Source organism: Podarcis liolepis (genome assembly GCF_965112155.1).
Source record: "Podarcis liolepis genome assembly, chromosome: 3".
In the NCBI taxonomy this organism is placed as follows: domain Eukaryota; kingdom Metazoa; phylum Chordata; class Lepidosauria; order Squamata; family Lacertidae; genus Podarcis; species Podarcis liolepis.
Genome location: NC_139557.1, coordinates 39,381,202 through 39,401,781, shown reverse-complemented (window position 1 = coordinate 39,401,781; position 20,580 = coordinate 39,381,202). Strand labels below are relative to the sequence as shown.

At 42.4% G+C, this 20,580-nt stretch overlaps 1 protein-coding gene across 3 annotated transcripts in view; it reads left to right on the top strand.

The window, feature by feature from the left end:
- Nucleotides 1-20,580, top strand: part of ASRGL1 (asparaginase and isoaspartyl peptidase 1) — a 59,879-nt gene that overhangs the window by 15,058 nt on the left and 24,241 nt on the right. The window contains exon 1 of one of the 3 annotated variants that reach the window (XM_083497397.1): nt 18,283-18,428. The exons of 1 other annotated variant lie outside the window; for it this stretch is intronic. The gene's annotated coding sequence lies outside the window, so the exon portion shown is untranslated. Of the gene's footprint in view, nt 1-18,282; nt 18,539-20,580 lie in introns of those variants that run through there. One more of the 3 variants, XM_083497396.1, reaches the window with a different exon arrangement.

Below are 20,580 nucleotides of genomic sequence, written 5' to 3'. Positions count from 1 at the left end.
CTCCACCTCAGTCTCTGTCCTCCATCCATATAAGCAAGTAGCATTATCAGGGTTCAAGGACACAACCTTGCCAGAGATAGCACTCCAGAAGCTTGCAAAGCAGGGGTGGTGTGAGTATGGCATAAGGAGATAAGAACGAGGCTGGGGAGTGTCTAGAGGGAACAATAAAGATGAATGGAGGGTCACATTCATCCCCCTGGCCTGAGGCTCCCCATTTCTGCTCTAGTGACAGAATGCTTCCCTAGCTCTTGAACAAAAATATTAAAAAGTGACAACCATTGCAAAACTATCCCCCCCCCCCCAACAAGGCTCTTCAAAGAGATTTGTCTGTATTTTCTAAAAGCAAGATATACAGTGGTACCTCAGGTTAAGTACTTAATTCCTTCCGGAGGTCCGTTCTTAACCTGAAACTGTTCTTAACCTGAAGCACCACTTTAGCTAATGGGGCCTCCTGCTGCCGCCGCGCTGCTGGAGCACGATTTCTGTTCTCATCCTGAAGCAAAGTTCTTAGCCTGAAGCACTATTTCTGGGTTAGCGGAGTCTGTAACCTGAAGCGTCTGTAACCTGAAGCGTATGTAACCTGAGGTACCACTGTACAGCTATCCTCTTCCACACAGCAATGCTCAACCCCAGATCCAGCAATAAGTCTGCTTGATTTGTATGAGAGGAAAAAATCTCAGGCCACTGGCACCTGCTTAAATATGTGTTAGTGGGAATAAACAGTTAAGCAAAAAGTGAGTTTTTAAAATCTCTGGTGAACACCTCACTGCTCTCTGCACTTCATCTAGTGGCAAATGTAAAATCTGAGAGACGCCAAAGTCTGCTGAGGGGCATGCTGTGAAAGCACACGCACACAGCATGAGTTTCCTCTGCAAGTCTTAGAGCTACTGCTGGATGGTACCTTCCTGAAGAAATCTCATCACTGGGAGAGTGCTTTGTGGTATTAAAAGTCCAATTAAAACAAAATCAAATAGTTTCATTAACTGCAACAACCAAAAATTATACTGCCAATTGCTTTCTTCTCATTTAAGGGCATTTACATCTGAATGACTTTTTTCAACTGTGTGTGTGTGTTTGTAATTAATGCAATTACAAGCTGGGGATCTTTCCCCAAAACTAAAAAAAAAGAAAAAAGGAATATTATCAGTTCTACTGTTTTAATTGAAATAGAGTTGTTTTCAAGCGTATGGTGAATTATGTAACTTCCATTATTGGAACACAATATTTGCACCCTATAATAAGTCAGCATCAGCATCTGGGTGTGTGCGCCTCTTCAGTTTGCGAGAAGTTTGTAGATCCAACATCAATAGCTTAATTTATTTAGCTTACATCTATTAATTACTTGTACTTTCACTAGTTGGAACATCTTATGTAATGATGGCAACAGCACTGTGAGTCTATCAGCTGTCTGCTCATCCCCTCCTCCTAAACTGTTTTTTCCAGTCAGGAAAGGAAAGACGCTGTCTACAAACTGAGGTGGTGGGGTAGGGGGAGGTAATGGATGGTGTGTGAAGAACTTGCAACTTTCCACCTGGAAGACTGACCTGCAGATGTCTCTTCCCCACAAGAACAGAAGTGGCCCGGGGAAGGAACGACTGGTTCTCCTTGCTCTGTGAAATCAGCAGCCATTATGGCATGTCTTTTCAGACCAATATGTGTTCTAACAATTAAACACACCCTACAATGGAAAGGATCACAGACTGCCATGCAGAACAGTCCAAGGTCTGACTCCTTCTGGAAAAGGGAAATTCCTGGCGAGGGACTTCTCTAGCCTGGAGCCCAGCACTCAAGGCAGCTTCTAATTCTCAAAGCCGCTTCTGCCTTGGATGTTGCCAGGAAGAACATGCAACACCTGTCACAAAGAGGACTGGTTCCTCAGGGCAATCTGTCTCAAGGGGTGATGCTCTCTCTGGGGGTCCCAGTTTGGGAAACTCTGGCTCAAAGGAGCTCTCTGCTGATAGTCTCCAGTCCAGGCTCAATGTCAGTGCCTGGGCTCATCATCTCCACAGCTGTCCTCTTGCCTTTGAGAGCCACTCCCAATCCTTGGCTCCTGGTAACAACTGATGACACCACCGGTTTTCCTTATCTAGATGGTTCCTCCTCCCTGTCAAAGCCTTAGTTGCTGTTCAAGGTTCAGGCTATCACAACACTCATAGCTGCCATCTGGTGGGCATTCCACTAATTACACAATATTGCTTGCATTTTTATTTTTATTTTAAAGAGTAACAACTGCCCAGCTCACCACTGCGGCAGTTAAGAAGCAGGTAGTAATAGCAGCAGCAGTACATGACAACTTATGACAACTTGACACTTTACCAGTTTTTTTAAAAAATAAACTTGCTTTAAAGATAAAGGGACCCCTGACCATTAGGTCCAGTCGTGGCCGACTCTGGGGTTGCGGCGCTCATCTCGCTTTATTGGCCAAGGGAGCTGGCGTACAGCTTCTGGGTCATGTGGCTAGCATGACTAAGCCACTTCTGGCGAACCAGAGCAGCGCACGGAAACACTGTTTACCTTACCGCCAGAGCAGTACCTATTTATCTACTTGCACTTTGACGTGCTTTTGAACTGCTAGGTTGGCAGGAGCAGGGACTGAGCAACGGGAGCTCACCCCATCGCAGGGATTCGAACCGCCGACCTTCTGATCGGCAAGTCCTAGGCTCTGTGGTTTAACCCACAGCGCCACCCGCGTCCCTTGCCTTACAATTTACTAAATGATACAACATAAGATCGGGGGCCGGGGGAGAGATGTAACGGGAGGAAACCTGACAATAGGATGAAGCAGAAATTAATTCTGCCACCTTAGGTTGGCATACATATAATTTTGTATATAAAATAAAAAATAAGCTGCTGAAACAAATGCATTTTAAGATGTTTCTTAAAGGCTGGGCTGCATTGAATGGGGTGCATCTCTCAACAGGCAAAGCACGCCAGAGAAAAGGAAATCAAAGAAAACACTTGGACAGGGGCAGTGGGGTAGAAGAAAAATGGAAAGCAAACAAGAAAAATCCAAGAAACTATAAAAAGGCATAGACAATGCACATACTGAAAAGTGAAGAACGAAACCTTGAACCCAGAGATAGCAGGAGAAATCTCTGCATGCCCTATTCCTCTCTTGCCGCCAGAAGGGATATAAGGTAAGAAAGAGAAGCAAGGAATTACGTGTTCAAATACACAGAGACAGAGCTGAGCAAAATCAACCCCTAAAGTCCAGAGCAAGAGGCCTAAGATGAGTCCAACCAAAAAGCAAATAATTGTAAAAAGAACAAACTAATGAACAAGCAGTTATCAACAGAAGAGAAAGAATCTTGATGAGATGAAAAGCTAAACGAGACCAACGTTAGCATTGTGGAAGATGAGATGAAAACGAAAATTAGATAGATAGTTAGATAGATAGATAGATAGATAGATGATAGATAGATAGATAGATAGATAGATAGATAGATAGATAGATGATAGATAGAGCACCACACTATAAGATTTGTAGCAGTAGGAATGTCTGAGGATGTGGAGTGGCTCTCAAAGAAAAAGGACGGCAGAGGTTGGGACAAACAGTGGAAGTGACTTTGACTAAGAAAGCTTTAGGAGATAAAAGAGAGTGACAAAGAGGATTACATACAAACAGGAGGCAAACAGTAGTGAGAAAAATAAGACTTTTAAAGCAAAAAGCAAAACAAAAAACCACCTCACAAAATAAATAGGAGGGGGAAAGAGAGCACAAATTTATAAATGGAGAAAATCAGACAACAGATGGAATTTGAACCATGAATGTTCAGCAGTACAAATGTACAAGTAGGAGGCAGCACAATTCAGGAATGAGCCAAGGCTGAGCAGAGCAAGAATGATGAAGATGAAAACTTATGAGGATCACATGAATGAAGAATGGACGGTACCACAGACTTACATAACACCAGCACCAGTGGCGTAGCGTGGGGGGTGCAGGGGGGCCGGCCGCACCGGGCGCAACATCTGGGGGGGCGCTCGCACTCGAGTGCTAAAATCCACAGGTTAGGGGGCGCAAATTACTTGCCTTGCCCCGGGTGCTGACAACCCACGCTACGCCACTGACCAGCACTAGTGGTAGATAGTGCAGAAATAGGAAATAGATTTGAGTTAGTTGAATGGGGAAAGTATCAGGTCGCAGGAGCGGAATTACAGTCTCTTGGTGAAGCAGTAGAACTGAACACCAGAGCAAATCAAATCAAATGATAATCATAAAGGGAATGTGGAATATTAGAAAAATCAACAGGTGAGCATGAGGAAGTGATGACTAAATCAAGACTTGTGAGCAGCAGAGGAAGGAAACCGGGAAAGATCAAAGTAATAAAGAGGGGGGGGGATAAACCTGAAGGATTCTGAATCAGCTGTTTGATCAATGTGCACATCACCACCTAGTAAAACAGGAGAAGAAAACGGCAGAAAAGATTAAAGCCAGACTTCAAAATCAGCTCCCCCATGCACAAAAAAGTAGACATTGAACCAGGAGGGTGGTACATAAGAGCGAGAGTAACGCTTGCTGGGGGAAATAGTCCTGCAGCATGGGATTCAAACATGGGGAGGGCGGGGGAAGGAATAGAAGAAAAATAGTATCTTGGAGAAAGAAGACGTACACCCCCCCCAAAAAAGACAATGAAAAGGAGAACCAATGGGAAGTTAATGCAGCAAAAGTAACCCATGTCAGAAGCAGAGATCCAGGTGTCAGTCAAATGCATAAGTAAAACAGAAAAAGCATAAATAATGAATTACAGAAGCGTAACAGATACCTTGATAAAATAGATGGAAAGAAAATAAAAGTGCAAAGCAGGGGAAGGCGGCATAACCATAGCTTTTGAGCAAATCACCCTCGAAGACTGAGGGATCACTCAAATCCACAGCTTAATACAGCAGGCAATAAGCAATTAAAATAAGTAATAAGCCATTGGGGGGGAAGGGTACCTTCAGTAGAACTTCTAGGCGAGGATATGTCTTGGATGGCTTCCAGATAACATGTTTAATGAACATTCGTCTCGATTTGTTTGTAAGGAGATTAGATTATGTTGCATCAAAGCATGTGTTGCCTCACATTCTGGTGTGTTTTCGCATCCCTTTCCTCATCACAAAAACTCTGATCTTTTGTGGGAAATGGGCTTCTTTAGCCATAGTCCCAGATCAGCTTTAGCTGTGCAGCTTGAATTTGCTGGATGGGATTGAAGCCCACACAACAGACTGTCTAGAAGCATCCTATGTGTGTTGCTGGAACGTCACCTCTAAGCAGCAATGGTTATTGCTGGGGCAATAGAGGATGGGTTGGATTGCACTATCATAACCTTTATGTTTGCTTTAAGGAAGTATTCTCATGTAATGGGCAATAAAACTGGGCAAAATGGGTAAGCTAGGTCCTTGGGCCATAATGTTACCAGATTTTTTTCAATTAATCCAGGGACACTTTTCAACTTCCGTAGGAATGATAGGGTTTTGTCAGGGGACTGATTTGTAAATCTGGGGACTGTCCCCGGGAAACAGACTTAGGGCAAATGATAACTCTCTAGCAATTAATGCAATCTGTTGGGGTTTCCCAGCAGAAAAGTGCAGCTCACCTGGAGAGAAAGGTTAGATTCCAACTTGAGGGCTCTGTGGTCTCTAACATATATGCAGCATAGCCTCATTACTCTGTGTACAACAGAACTGCTGGAATTGACTCCTGTCCTGATACCAACTTAAAATAGAAGCACTGTATATGTTAACGTATTGTGTTGAAAAGAAAAAGAGAACAACTATTTTTGTTTCTGTCAACACTAATTAGCACATGATTTACAGCCACCTGGCACCTTTTGTCACAAAACTGAATAAATAAACTCAAATTTTTAAAAAGTAATATATATTGTTGTACACCAACCTAATCACATAGCAGTCTGAGATCCCAGGGGTTCCAGGAGCTTACCCAGGGTCTGTGTTTCCGTTTGGAAATGAGGCACAGTAGAGACTGTGGTGTCTTCATGAAATATGGTTTATTTACACAGATATACAACCCAGGTCTATGATGGGGGGGGTTCACAGTATTAAAGCCTCAAAAGGGCATTGCTTTTTCCATTGCTGTAGCCTTGGACTCAAACAGAAATCAAACATGCCTCTCCCTCTCCCTTTCCTGTTTGCAGATTTTCTTCCAGCTTCTGGCTCACAAACTCCACTCAGGCCTTTTGTCTTTCTAACCAATAAGACAGCTGAGGGAGAGCAGGGTTGCCATACGTCCAGATTTTCCTGGACAGGTCCAGAATTCAAATGATGAAAATGGCGCCCGGGGGGAATTTCCAGAAATCAGCTAAATGTCCGGGGAAACCCAGACATATGGCAACGGGGGCAATTCCTTGCTGAAAATGTCTCAAAAACTGAAAAAATGGGGGGGGGGGTTAGTGGCTCAAAAGCTGTTCAATAGCAGGGCAGCACTGGCACCCAACTGGATACTGGCAGGAGCAAGACCCAATGGAGGAGAAGCAGTGCCAGGGCTGCGGGAGCCCTTACGCCACCTTCTCAAAATCAGGCAGGGCAGGGCATGGTCCACCCTTCCCTCCAAAAAAGCTCACAACTCAGTCCAGATTTTCCCTTTTGGAAGGGAGACCCACCAATTTGTCCTTTGTCACAGAGCCACTTCCTTTGTTCCCTTAACGACCCATACTGAATGGGATATTACCAGGCTGGCCTGGCTATTCCAGCAATTGAATCTGGGCTGGATCCAGGAATTGAAGGAGGGCTCAGACATACAGCCTACCCTATAACTTGTAACAATATAAAAGGCACATGTGAATTGGTATTTTGCCTTTCCTTGTAGTTTGTATTCAAAATCTTATTTATTTCTGTGGATCTTTCTGTGCTTCCCAAGATGGGCATCGTATGTTCAAGGCGTATCTGCAAAAGCAGATCTGGGATACTTGCAATAGCAAGTTTATCTTTTGCATCCTTGTTACACAGCATCACATATGCAGTTGGTTAAATTACATGATGCCCCAGTTTAACGCACAGGTCTAGCAAAAATTGCACACCATTTCTCATTCAAAGGCACGAAGATCTTGCTTAATTGCTCATTGTTCCCCACTTAAAAGCAGAGATCTGGGTTAATTACACATTGTGCCCCATTTGGTGCCGGTCTGGATCATTATTGTGCATTGCATGCACAATTGCTCAACTACACAACAACTTGTACCATGAATAACAATTGTTTTTTCTCACAAGCTCTCATTCTGCCAATACATGAAAGGAAAGAAACAAATATCTTGGGACTTCTCTGATCCTTTATTACATTGTTCTTCTGAGCAGTTTATTTGCAGCTGATCTGATTGTTGGAATGGAGAAAGTGTGGTATTTGACCTTCTTTTTTGAGAGCCAAGAAACAATTACTGATTCCCTAAGTTGGGCTCTTCCTTTGGCCAGAGGAAGCACTTCCCAGGCACGATTGAACGATCTTAAAGAGACAGGAGGACACAACATTCTATTAGACTACAGATAATAGGTTTTGGTTTGTTTCCCTGCAGCTAGCTGAAGGCATTTGGAAAGAGGGATTGCTGTTTGTGGCATGTGCAGTCATCCTAGTGCCACCTCTAGTCAAACAGATTTTAGTGGGGCTTGTATTGTTCCAAAAACCTATTCGGCCAGAGGCAGGAGAGGCAATGTGTGTGCCATAAGGGAAGTGATTTCTCTCTCAATGCTCCTAAAAAACTATTCTTTATTTCCAGCCATAAAAAAAGTTTAGCACACACGAGCATACTTTTGAAGCATCCCTGGTTGCAGACCCTCCTACTGTCCCTATTTTCCAGGGTCAGTCCTGGAAATACAGAAGCTGTCCGTTTCTGATTTGATTCTGGAATATCACACTTTTCCTTAGGACATCCCTATTTTCATTGGAGAAATGTTGGAGAGTATTGAGTTATATGACCCGCAAGCCAAGGAGATAAGCAACTATACAACCTTTTGAAGACCTCTGAAGGCAGCCCTTTATGAGGAAGTTTTTTTAATGTTTAATGTTTTATTATGTTTTTATATATGTTGGAAGCCGTTCAGAGTGGCTGGAACAACCCAATCAGAAGGATGGGTGGTGGTAATAATAATAATAATAATAATAATAATAATAATAATAATAATGGAATATGACATCCCTATTTTCATCAGAGAAATGTTAGAGGGTATGTGTTGGGACAAGAGAGAGACACAAATAGCCAGGTGCTCTACATGTGAGGGCCATGCAGAGTTGTGTCAGCTACTTCGCGGTTATTATTAAAGCTGCCCTCCATTAATCATTTAGAAAAATACAAATGAAGGCCAATATTTCTCATAAGAGGCATGGATCATTCAGTGCTGGAAATTTTCAGCACCATATTTCATTTCCAGGAGCATAGCGCTTGTTGACAATGGCATCCAGTGAGGACCATATTCTCTCTGTATTTGGGAATTGCTGTAGACTTCCAGATTATTTCCCCATTAGCCTTGCTCTTTTTCCTGTCTAATTGATGGGACCACATAAGGGATTTCAGGGTTGCAGGGCTGCTTCCTAAACACTAGTTTGCCAAAAGCTTTGTCTCTTCATTTTTAAAATATATCCACAGCCCTGTAAAACTCTTGTTCTGTTTTGCTCACACATTGTGCAGCTGGTTGTCATGGAGGCTGCTATACCAAATATGTTGTATCTTAGATCTTTCTGTAGGATGATTGCATATTATTCTTTCAATGAAAAAAACAGTGAAAGCAAACAGAACATTTCAGGTTTATTTTTACTTATTTATTATTAAATTTGTATACCGCCATTCATCCGAAGATCACAAGGCAGTTCACAACCTTAAAGTGTGTTGTGAATTCTCCAGCAGCAGGATTCACTGATGGGGTGATCCTAGCTCAGGAAGATCAGGCTGCCAATACAAGAAATGTACATTTGTTCAGGCAACGTGTTTCAGAGAATCAACTGTAGAGTGAAAGATAAATCACCGAGTTTCAGAATTATATAAGACTACAAAGTTAGACCTTCTTAAGAGGAAATTGATGAGAAATGAGCGATCTGTCACATGTACCAAATGAGAAAAATGTCTTCTGTATTTCTTTTATCATGCATACACAGGAAATTATAGAACATTCCTTTACATTGATAACTTTCCCAGATGGCAGTTTCCCAATAGCATTTTATAAACATAGCTGAATGCCATTTCCCCCTCCTTTCATTTTAATATTTACTGTTTCTAAAACCGAGTTTAAATGGCTATTGCTAGGCAAACAAAGCCATTTCTGCAATCCTTAAAATAAATGGGCTGGTGGCGGGGGGGGGGGGAGTCAGATGAACTGTGCTAGTTGAAAGCCAACAAAGAGGGTTGTGGTTGGTTGGTTGGTTGGTTTAAAAAAGGCAATATCATTGCCAGCACTTTTAAACAGCCCCTTTGGGATTCAGTTCAGCAAAATTAAGGTATTTTTTTAGAAAAAGATAGAAAGGGGAGAAAGGAATCAAGAATATTTTAGAGAAGGCAGTTGCTTTCTTGACATATTTTTAAAATTACCGGACTGTTGAAATCTCTTCACAAAGCTACTTATTTAAAACTTCCCCTTTGTGCCACTTAGAAGGATGCTGAAAAACATTTGATTGCGTTGAATAAATACTGTCTCTGCCAAATCCTAAATAAATTTTATCTGGAAATGTTTGCATGCAGTGAAATGGGACAACAGAGAGTAGGAAGGAACCTTGTGTGGGAATGTTCAGGGATGCAGGAGAGGATGTGTGATTATATTTTATATATATATATATATATATATATATAATATTTATTAAAGTTTCACAAATTATATAAACAAACACAACAATTCAAACAAACACACATACAAGAAAAAACAAGCATAATTTCAAATCCTTATTTTCTTAAAACTTACTTCCCCGACCTCCTCATACCTTCCCTTTCTGCATTCCAATTTCAAATATTCAGTTCAGCAAATCCTCACCCTTACTTTTATGTAATTATTAACCTTTCTTTTCTTTTAACTTAATCTTTACAGCTGTAATCCATTTAATTTCTAAAACCGCATCATTCTAACACTCATTGATTTTACAATGTTTCTTAAGAGAGTTCTTAAATTTCTTCCAATCTTCTTCCGCCGTCTCCTTTCCCTGGTCTCGGATTCTGCCAGTCATTTCTGCCAATCCCATATAGTCTATCACCTTCATCTGCCATTCTTCCAAGGTGGGTAGATCTTGTGTCTTCCAATACTTTGCGATGAGTATTCTTGCTGCTGTTGTAGCATACATAAAGAATGTTCTGTCTTTCTTTGGCACCAATTGGCCGACAATGCCCAGGAGAAAGGCCTCTGGTTTCTTAAGGAAGGTATATTTAAATACCTTTTTCATTTCATTATATATCATTTCCCAGAAAGCCTTAATCTTTGGGCATGTCCACCAAAGGTGAAAAAAGTACCTTCAGTTTCTTTACATTTCCAACATTTATTATCAGACAAGTGGTAAATTTTTGCAAGCTTGACTGGAGTCATGTACCACCTATAAATCATTTTCATAATATTTTCCTTTAAGGTATTACATGCCGTAAATTTCATACCGGTGGTCCACAACTGTTCCCAGTCAGTAAACATAATGTTATGACAAATATCTTGTGCCCACTTTATCATAGCTGATTTCACTGTTTCATCTTGTGTATTCCATTTCAACAGCAAGTTATACATTCTTGACAAGTTCTTAGTATTGGGTTCTAACAGTTCTGTTTCTAATTTTGACTTTTCCACCTGGAAGCCAATTTTCCTGTCCAATTTAAAAAACTCCATTATCCGATAGTAATGGAGCCAATCTCTCACCTTATCTTTCAATTTTTCAAAACTCTGCAATTTCAGTTTGTCTCCTTCTTGTTCCAGAATTTCCCAATATTTTGGCTTTTTCAAGGCTTTCGCTTCCATCGGTGATAACCACCTTGGGGCTTTATTTTCCATATATTGTGTGATTATATCCTTTCCAACTTGTGTTAACAAGTTCTACAATTTTAGCAGAGTAACATTCCCCTTTTTAAACTCACAGCAGATGGGTTTGCTCAGGCTCGCTAAAGCCTCTATAATAACTGTCCTGGTATTTTCCCCTTATTCCCTCATAAAACATAAGACACGACACAGTCTTCTATAAAAGTATAAAAAGAGTTTACTCACTCACATTCTGTTCACAGTTGGATCCCAGAAGGCAGACTTAGCTTAGAAAAGTAACATACACCTGGAAACTATCTCATAAGGAGACAGTCCCTTTGTCCTCTCTTGGCTAAGCAATGTTGCTTCTTCGATGAATATAATCAGAGAGAGAGATGGCGACCAGTCCTATGCTTTTGTCATTACCTGCACAGGTGAGGCCATGCCCACCTCTGGTCACATGTAGAGGAAGTCTGTCCCAGACAGGAGAAACAAGAAGTTCCGACTGGCATCCCCTTTTATGTCCACTCTAGGGATGTTGTACTTGACTGCTCTTGTGTTTCACATCCCACACCTTGTGATGCTTATGATGAAGCTCTTAGTATGCCACTGAAGTGGGCATGACCATCCAGTCTCACTGAAGATGAGATCTCTCAAGCAGGCAAAGCTTCAGCTGCCAGCTCTTTCCCTTTATACCAGGGAGAATGTTTAGCTGTAGAAGGTTAGGTTGTGATGCAACCTCTTCAAGGAGCAGGAGCCCTGTCAGGAAAAATGATGACAATCCTGCCATTCTCCAAACTTCTGCTCTCTCCAAACTGTACAGTGGTACCTCAGGTTAAGTACTTAATTTGTTCTGGAGGTCCGTACTTAACCTGAAACTGTTCTTAACCTGAAGCACCACTTTAGCTAATGGGGCCTCCTGCTGCTGCTGCGCTGCCAGAGCACAATTTCTGTTTTCATCCTGAAACAAAGTTCTTAACCTGAAGCACTATTTGTGGTTAGCGGAGTCTGTAACCTGAAGCGTATGTAACCCGAGGTACCACTGTATGTGCAAAACATATATGTGGAAAAGCCTTCTCAATGCAAGAGTCAAAAATGAAAGGGAAAAGGCTGTTTTATGAGAAATACAGAGCTCTGAAACTGCTCCAAGCTAAAAGCGAGCCTTTATATAGTAATAACAGCAGATGCAGTCTGATGGTTAGCACCAGTGCTGCTGCAAGATGCTGCTTAATTCAACGGGGCCCTGCCCTCTCCAGTAATTTCCTACTGCAGTAGAGCAGGGAGAAGTTTGAGTCTTCCAGGGTTGTATATAGTGGAGTCCTCAGAGCAGGCATAGGCAAACTTGGCCCTCCAGATGTTTTGGGACTACAATGTCGGAACATGCCTGGGGGGCACACGCACTCTATCAGCAGAGTATAGCAGAAACGATTGTGGAGCTTGAGTGTAGCGTTCTAAGTGAATTATTAAGCAATATACACAGGACAAAGCAACCATGGCATCCTCTCACATCTTCTCCAAGAGAGAGAGAGAGAGAGAGTAAAGAAGTACAAAAGTACAGTACAAGCGGAAGAGATAAGACTGGCTTCCGTTCTCACACTTTCCAAGCCTGGAAAGTAAATGCAGACATGTGATATAGCAACCACACATCCAGCAACAGAGGAGTGAAATGCTGACATACAACTCACATCATTCCTAGCTAACAGGATCAGTGGTCAGGGATGATGGGACTTGTAGTCTCAAAACAAATGGAGGGCAAGTTTGCCTATGCCTACCTCAGAGGCAGAGGATGGCACATCCTCAGGCCGACGGGCGGGGTGGCAAGCACCCCTGGGACTTGGCCCTACATGCCCTTCTCCTTCAGGTTTAAGGTCCTCACCTTCACCACCTGATGAAGAGGCATCAGACTCCTGGTCCTTGACAATGAGAAAGCAGCGGTGTGGGGAGAGGACACTGAAGTTGATGCAGGTAATGATATTGAGTCATACCATACGACCACATAAAGCTATGAATCAGAAATGGGAAACCTGTGGCCCTCCTCTGCTGCTGAACTACAGCTTCCAACCCCCCTGACCATTGGCCAGGCCAATTGGGAGTTGCAGTTCAATGACATCTGGAGGCCCATGGGTTTCCCCATCCCTGCTATAGGTGAATGACAAGGAAGGAGTACCTTAAACTCAGCCATCACTATGAATACCAAAGTGAAATAAGCCAAGGACATATTGGGAATCAGGTTAACTGTTTATATTATACAGGATTCACTGTTATTATGCAACCAAGAATAACATTAATTATTCTGATTTTAGACTTAACCCTGAATTAATTGAACCACCCATTCTTCGTTCAGAATGAAGACATGATCAGCAAGTTCTATTCTTAAATACATTATGTCCTCCTTAACACCTTCCCATGAGTATTTGCGTAGGAAGGCTTGTGAAGTGTCTCTTTGCTGAAGATTCCATAACTATGCAGTGCTTACCTTTACAGGAAGGCCTCTGGTCCGTAAGTGTGAGGGACAGCATGACTCAAACAGCCCCACTTATAACAGTTCTAGGGAAATAAATGAGTGAACACTAAAACATATTAAATTAAACATTTAATATCTTTTAAAGAGAGAGGTGGATGAAGTGTGCACAGGTATGTGATTTACACCTTAAGATTTCACACACCATAAAATAATATTTGATTGTGGGTTACTTGAAGTCCCTGGATATCTAAGCAGAACCCTGACTACATAAATTCAAAACTATATCCTTGAAGTATCAATTTAAAGGGGGGAAACTCAGCATAGCCTCACTTCCGCCAATGGTTTGGAGTAAGAAGGAAATCCAGATCGCTCAGATAATCATATGTGTAGGCAAGTGGGAATATATTTTCAAGATGAATAGCTTAAAAGGAGTTGGTATAAAGAGCCTGTGGGAAAGATAATGTCAATTGCCTTCAATGTGATTTCTTTTTCTTAATTGAATTTTAAAAATGGATCAGGTGCTCTGAAAAATAATTACAAGGCTGCTATGTTATTACACACATGGTTATATTGCCCCCACTGATTATCGCAGTGCCAAACCTGATCACGGCTGAATTCCCGGATTATAAACTAACTTCCACTACTAACTTTCAGCCCAGTGACCAAAAGGTGCTAATTACACATTCTTCTTATATAACAAGTCTATCAGCAGCCTGTGAATCCCCCCAAACTTGCTGACTGAATATAGAATGGCGTGTCCCTAATGAATACAAGCTGAGTTTGCACTATTTTCCATGTCAAAATCAAGTTATTTCCAGGAAGAAACAAGGAGCTTAAACTGAATTAGAATATTGCAGCAGTATGAAATACAAAAGGGTGCTGTGCTATTATCTGGGGTGGCTGTCAATCTGATTTTTTTTGCCCTTCTCATAAACCAGAGACAGAAAATAGATAAGCTCATTTATATTATAAAATGCTGAAGAGGTCAGTGGAGTATTGTGCAAATCAAATTCTAACTCAAAAGACTATGTGGAGCAATGCAATTCTGATTTCTTATTCAATTTTGGGCACATATTGTAACAAGACAGCGGCAAGTCGCACAGCACCACACACAAAATCTTTAGCAGATTCTTCCCCTGAGCTCACAACACTGTGATCTATTTTTAATGGGTAAGAAAGTTACTCATTGTTAAAACAAGATTGATCTCATATTCTGTTAAGAAAGCAGCCGCAGAGACCCTGTAGTCCAAGCTTTCAAGCTTCACTGCGGTTGCTTTGTCCTGAGTACCATCATTTTATTTTCAGGAACACAGAATGTTTTAGGGTTGTTGAGTGAGGGGGGGGGCTGTTGTGGGGGGTTTTTTTGGTAATGAAAAAGTTCTTGGAAGTTAACAAAAACATTCCCCATAAATATGATTTCTATTGTACTCCATGACTAAAAAGACAAAAATGACAAGAGACCTAAATTAGTGCAGTTTCTGTGGACACCAGCCAGGCCCAAAACATTTTGCTGCCTCATGCAAAAAATAAAAATAAAATAAAAATTGAAACTTACTTCAGCAATGGCATCAAGACACCTGAAGGCATCAGGCTTAAGTGTCACAAATGGCTTTGTCCATCCACACCTCACCACCATTCTTCACCCATCTTCTGCCTGAGGCAGTCACGTCATTCTGCCCTGTATAGTATACACCAGTGTTTGTTATATGGTATTCTACAGAAGCCCAAGGCCCAAGGGGTACTGTAAAGAAAAAAGTTGCCATGGTGGGCAAGCATGCATAGTGTGTGATTTCCATTGAGCTACAGCCATGGGGATTAAATGCAATTGTCCTGGGAATCCTTCCCCTTCTTTCCTTCCCTCTCTGTGCTTTCCAAGGATTAAATTTCAGTAGCGGTTGATGAGGCAGTAGTGTGTTGCTTACCTGGCTTCTCAACAGCACTGCATGTTGCTGCTGGTTACTGAGAGGGAGAGGGGAGCAGCTGAACCAATCTGATGCTCCCTGCTGCCATGCCTCTACCACACCCAACAATGTAGTTACAGGAAGGCAAACTGGGCAGTTGCCTGGGATGGTAAATCTGAGGAGGAGACACCTCACCCAAAAGCCCAGACCAGACTCTGGAACTGGCAGTTACCACAGTAGCCTCATTGGCCAGCAGTGGGGCAGGCAGGGTGACCTCATTGCACCAACTAAGGACAGTGAAATGGGAGGTGTCGCAGCTACAGAAAAGCCTCTCCTAAAATAGTATGGCATAGTATGGCATCCTCTCTGATATTATCCACCATGGCAGTCACAGTTATTCCTCTGTGGTAACTCTGGTGAAAATGGTTAATACCACATAGCATTTCTGGCTTGTAATTCTTGTTTAGTTCCGGGGCACATGCACTGAGATGCGGGTAAATTTAGATGGTTTTGCTGGATAGGTTTTTTGCTTGCTGTTTGCTACTTTTGTTTAGGACTTAATTGGTGGAGCTTATACAAGATGTAGGTTTCACTCATTAAATAGTTCGTTAAAGACTGTATATATCTCATATAGCATTTTAAACTTTCTCAGTGGCAAATCATGTTTCTCAACAAATTGGCACATTTAAAAATATTATGGTACAGATGCCCAGCAAAGCTACATTTTTATTTCAAATAAGGGGGAAATTCTTACATCTACTCTAATAAAGCTGAGGTTCTCTCTCGTGCTCTTTTACTTTTGTATCGTTGTCTACATTTCTAGGTCATTCTAAAATGATGACTTTGTTACCTTCCTGGCAAAGTTCTGTAATTCAGAGTTTCATTTTATTCTGAAAAAGGGTCATGTCATTCAGCCTGGATCTAACATGTCAGTGCCACTTAGTATTGTGTTTCTTCTGACCTTTTTTTTAAAGGTCCACCAAGTAGTGGTGCATTTTGTGTAAGGAGAGTGGTGGGAATCTTCAGGGCACCTTCTTCACTGTACTTTATTTTCCTGTTCCTTTTGTAAAATTTTGAGGGCAAGACATCTCTTTTTTTAGATTATATTAAACTTTGACAAAGTGTGACACTTCTGTCCATCCAGATAGCAAAGGACAGGCTTCCAAACTTTGCAACTGTGTCTGCACTTCCCAGATGGAAAAGACTTGGGCTTCCTATGGTTATAACTATCACTGGAGAGAAACAGTGATTCAACTGATAATTTATAGAACAGACCCTGTCATTCAAGGAGATATGGTTTGTGAAATTGCCCCATTAAAACTTTATTTCTACAAATTCACTGATTCTTTAGCATGTCTACTTGGGAGAAAGTCCCATTGAATACATGGGGCTTACTTCTAATTAGACATGGATAGGACAGCACTATTACTCTCAAATTTCTTCTCCACATCCCAAAAAGCATGATGTCAAGGACTGCCTTTTAAAGGAGTGGGAAACTTTCTCTCCCTTCTCATGGGACAACTTTGGCAGATGGGCAGGTCAACCCAACTTTCAACCACTTGGTTTCATTACGACGTCACATGATTGACAAATGGGTATCCCACTCACTTATTAAAATCCTTTCATGGGAATTGACACTGTGACATGGACGGGAGGAAGAAAGGAGCGTTTTTGCAAGCGAAGGCAACAAAGAAGACTTTTACCGACTCATTTTTTTTCTTCCTTCCCCATTGTGTGAGGGGGAGAAAGCTGCATTTTACAACAAAGGTAGAGTTGCAGGAGAAATCTCCTCCATTCCTTTATCCCCATGCAAATGCATCCTGAAGTTCCAAAACACACCTTTGTTCGTGTTTTTGGGGGTGAGGAGCATTTTGCAAGCACTTAGCTGGCCACTGTAAGAACAGGGGGCTATAGGTCTACAAAGGCTATTCTTCTGGTCCAACAGGTTCTTCTTATGATCCAATTTCCCTACCCCTGGTTTAAGCAGTGAGTGGAAAGACACTGCCTGGATACAGGTTTCATCCACAGATGCACAGTGTGGTAGATCTGGAATACAAGGTCTTCAGACTCCAAGTCTACTCACTATTTGTTCAGTTATTTGTAATATTTACTTCCTCCCCCCTGTCTCCCAGTGTTTGCTTAGATGTAAACCCTGAATAATTCAATGGGACTTGCTGCCAAATAAGCAAGCATAGGACTGAAGGCTGATTCAGTATGCCACTGGCATTTGAAACCTCATAAAATAAAATGTTATCTTGTAAATTCATTGCATGCTAATCTCATGATTATATCTGGAATTTATTAATGCCCAAGTTTGCTCTGACATAGAAACTCATGGCCAAATTAACAGCTGTGTGGGGTAGGGCTGGGCTAGGCTGGTAATTTTTAGAATAGGCATTGTGCACATCCTCATGGCTCAGTGACACACCTTAATTATTCCTTGGGTGTTCAAAGGCTAAAACTGGGCAGTCAAACTGCTACTTCAAATTAAGGGTTGAAAATAGCCCTGAAACAATAGTATAACTATAGAAAAAGAAATAAAGTAACTAACAGTAAAGACACTTTAAAATACTGTGAATAGGGTGATGAATAGGGTAGAGGACGAATATCTCCAGAAATTGGTTATGTGAGCAAGAGCAGACTGCCTGCATTGTTAAAATCCTCCCTATGATCTGCGAATATTTCTGCTAAGATCTATTGGGTTTTCTTTTTTGCTGTCCTGGGCTGCCAAAATCCCGTTCAGTGAGATGCAGTCAGCTTTGAACTAACCACCTCTGCCTCCTGCTGCTTCAGCATTCTCACTTTGTAGAGAGAAGGCGGAGGAGGAGGGAGAAACCAAAGTGCGAGATAAAAGCGAACACCTCCCTTCTGTGCACAGAGAGAGATGCGCACCTGCCATCTTTACAGCTGGCGGTCATTTTGCTTCAGTTACGTTGAATCGGATGGGATGGGTCGGCCATTTTCGCGAGGGGCGGACCTGAAGGCGGCAGCGGCCATTCCAGTTGAGGGCAGCTTCGCTTCAAACCTATTGAAACGGAGGCAAAACGAGGCGGCTCTCTTTTCTAAGGGCAAGGGTGCGAAAGGGGAGTTGTCCCCGCCATGTGATCACCCCTCCTACCTACCCACCCACCCTCCGTGGAGCTCTGGAAATACATTTAACTGTAAGAGGAATATTATTTGCAGCCGCTCTTGGCTCCTCCGTGCTCTGCTTTTAACGATTTTAAATGCTAGGGTGATGGTTTTGAAGGGCAGTCGGGAAAAGCAACCACCCGTGAGTAAACCTCTGGGAGAGGACGGCTTGCAACAGGCCGGGAGAATGGATGAATGAGTGTATGGGCGGGAGCTTTCCTCCCTTTGCTGGCTTCCCTCCAGCTTGCTAGCTACTCGGGGGAATCCACACGTTCCCAGAGTCAGACAGTGTGAATAAGGGAGACGTCACAGGTGGCCTAGCAAAAACCCTTCGCCAGTGGGAGGGCTTTGAAGGAATTGCAGAGTTGGAAGGGACCTCAAGGGTCATCCAGTCCAACCCCCTGCAATGCAGGAATTTCAGCTAGATCATCCATGACAGATTGGCCGTCTGACCTATGCTTTAAAAACCTCTAAGGAAGGAAAGTGCACCACCTCCCAAAGGTGACCATTCCATTGTCGAACAGCTCTTACCGTCAGAAAGTTCTTCCAGGTGTTTAGTCAGAATCTCCTTTCTTGTAACTTGAAGCCATCGGTTTGGGTCCTTGCCCCTGGAGCAGGAGAAAAGAAGCTTGCTCCATCTTCCACCTGACAGCCCTTCAGATATTTGAAGGTGGCTATCATATCTCCTCTTTGCCAGGCTAAACATACCCAGCTCCCTCAACTGTTCCTCATAAGGCTTGTTTTCCAGACCCCTGATCATCCTGGTCACCCTCTTCTACACATGTTCTAGCTTGTCAGCATCCTTCTTAAATTGTAGGGCACACAGAATGGAGTGGGATTATTACTTCCCTTGATCAGGGCACCATACTTCAGTTGATGTAGCCTAGAATAGTACAGTGGTACCTCAGGTTACATAGGCTTCAGGTTACATACGCTTCAGGTTACAGACTCCGCTAACCCAGAAATAGTACCTCAGGTTAAGAACTTTGCTTCAGGATAAGAACAGAAATCGTGTTCTGGCGGCGCAGCAGCAGCAGGAGGCCCCATTAACTAAAGTGGTGTTTCAGGTTAAGAACAGTTTCAGGTTAACAACGGACATCCAGAACGAATTAAGTACTTAACCCGATGTACAACTGTATTAGCTTTTTTTTTTTCTTTTGCTTCTTTCCTAGCCCTGGCCTGACCTAAATTTCTCAGTTGTTCTGATTTTGGCATCATGTTGTGCTTGCAGCTTAAGGAGGAAATAATGCACATCTTGCAATATCCCCTTTCCCCTGTGCAATGACTCCACAGGGAAATACACCATTATTATGAGTGGTATCCAATGCTAGCTCTACTCAGAGTAGGCCCATTGACACTCATAGACATGATTAATTTAGGTTCATTAATTTCAGTGGGCAGGGCTGGCGTCTGTTGTTCCTTTCTCCTCTTCCTCCACTGCCTCCTCCGCTCATTCCATTGCTGATCTTTACTTCCCCCATAAAATCTTCACACTTCCCCTCTCACACTAAAGCTGATTTATACTCTCCCCTCTCATTTCAACTGGTGTGTGTGTGTATGTATGTGGTGAAGGATTTTGTAGTTCATCTCAGGCGCCAAAATGTCTTGGGCCAGCTGTGTCAGTGGGTCTGCTGTGAGCAGGACTTAGTTGAATACTACTCTTTGGTTGTAATCCCATTCTTACTAGGGAGTAAGACTCATTGGGCACTTTTAAAAAGGCCTGTTTAGGTCTACATTGCCTGTTGTTTAAAGGCTTTCAGCAAGGCTTGCTACACTGCCCATTTCCCTGATGAGTTCTGTGGCTGTGTAGGGTTCTTCAATGTAACCTGTTTATTGAGCATCCACCCTGATTTGCTTGCAAAAAGCTTACACAGATGTCATACTATGCCCAGTCTTTACTGTGTGCTTGTGGGGAGGCTATAGAGCTATGAGCATTCATCCTGATTTGCTTGTGCAGTGGTTTGACGTATTTGCATTAACCAGTCATTTATCCAACAGCATTTAGTGCATTTCCCCATCTCTTTCCTAACAGCAAAAAGTTTTGTTGTTGCTGCTGCAGCAGCAGCAGCAATAGAGCACTTTGCTCCACTTTAATTGCACAAACTCAGCTTTCCAGTATGTGATTGAATCCCTCACACAAAACACTGATAATCTGGAGGCAGTCCTGGTCATCCAGACCTGTCA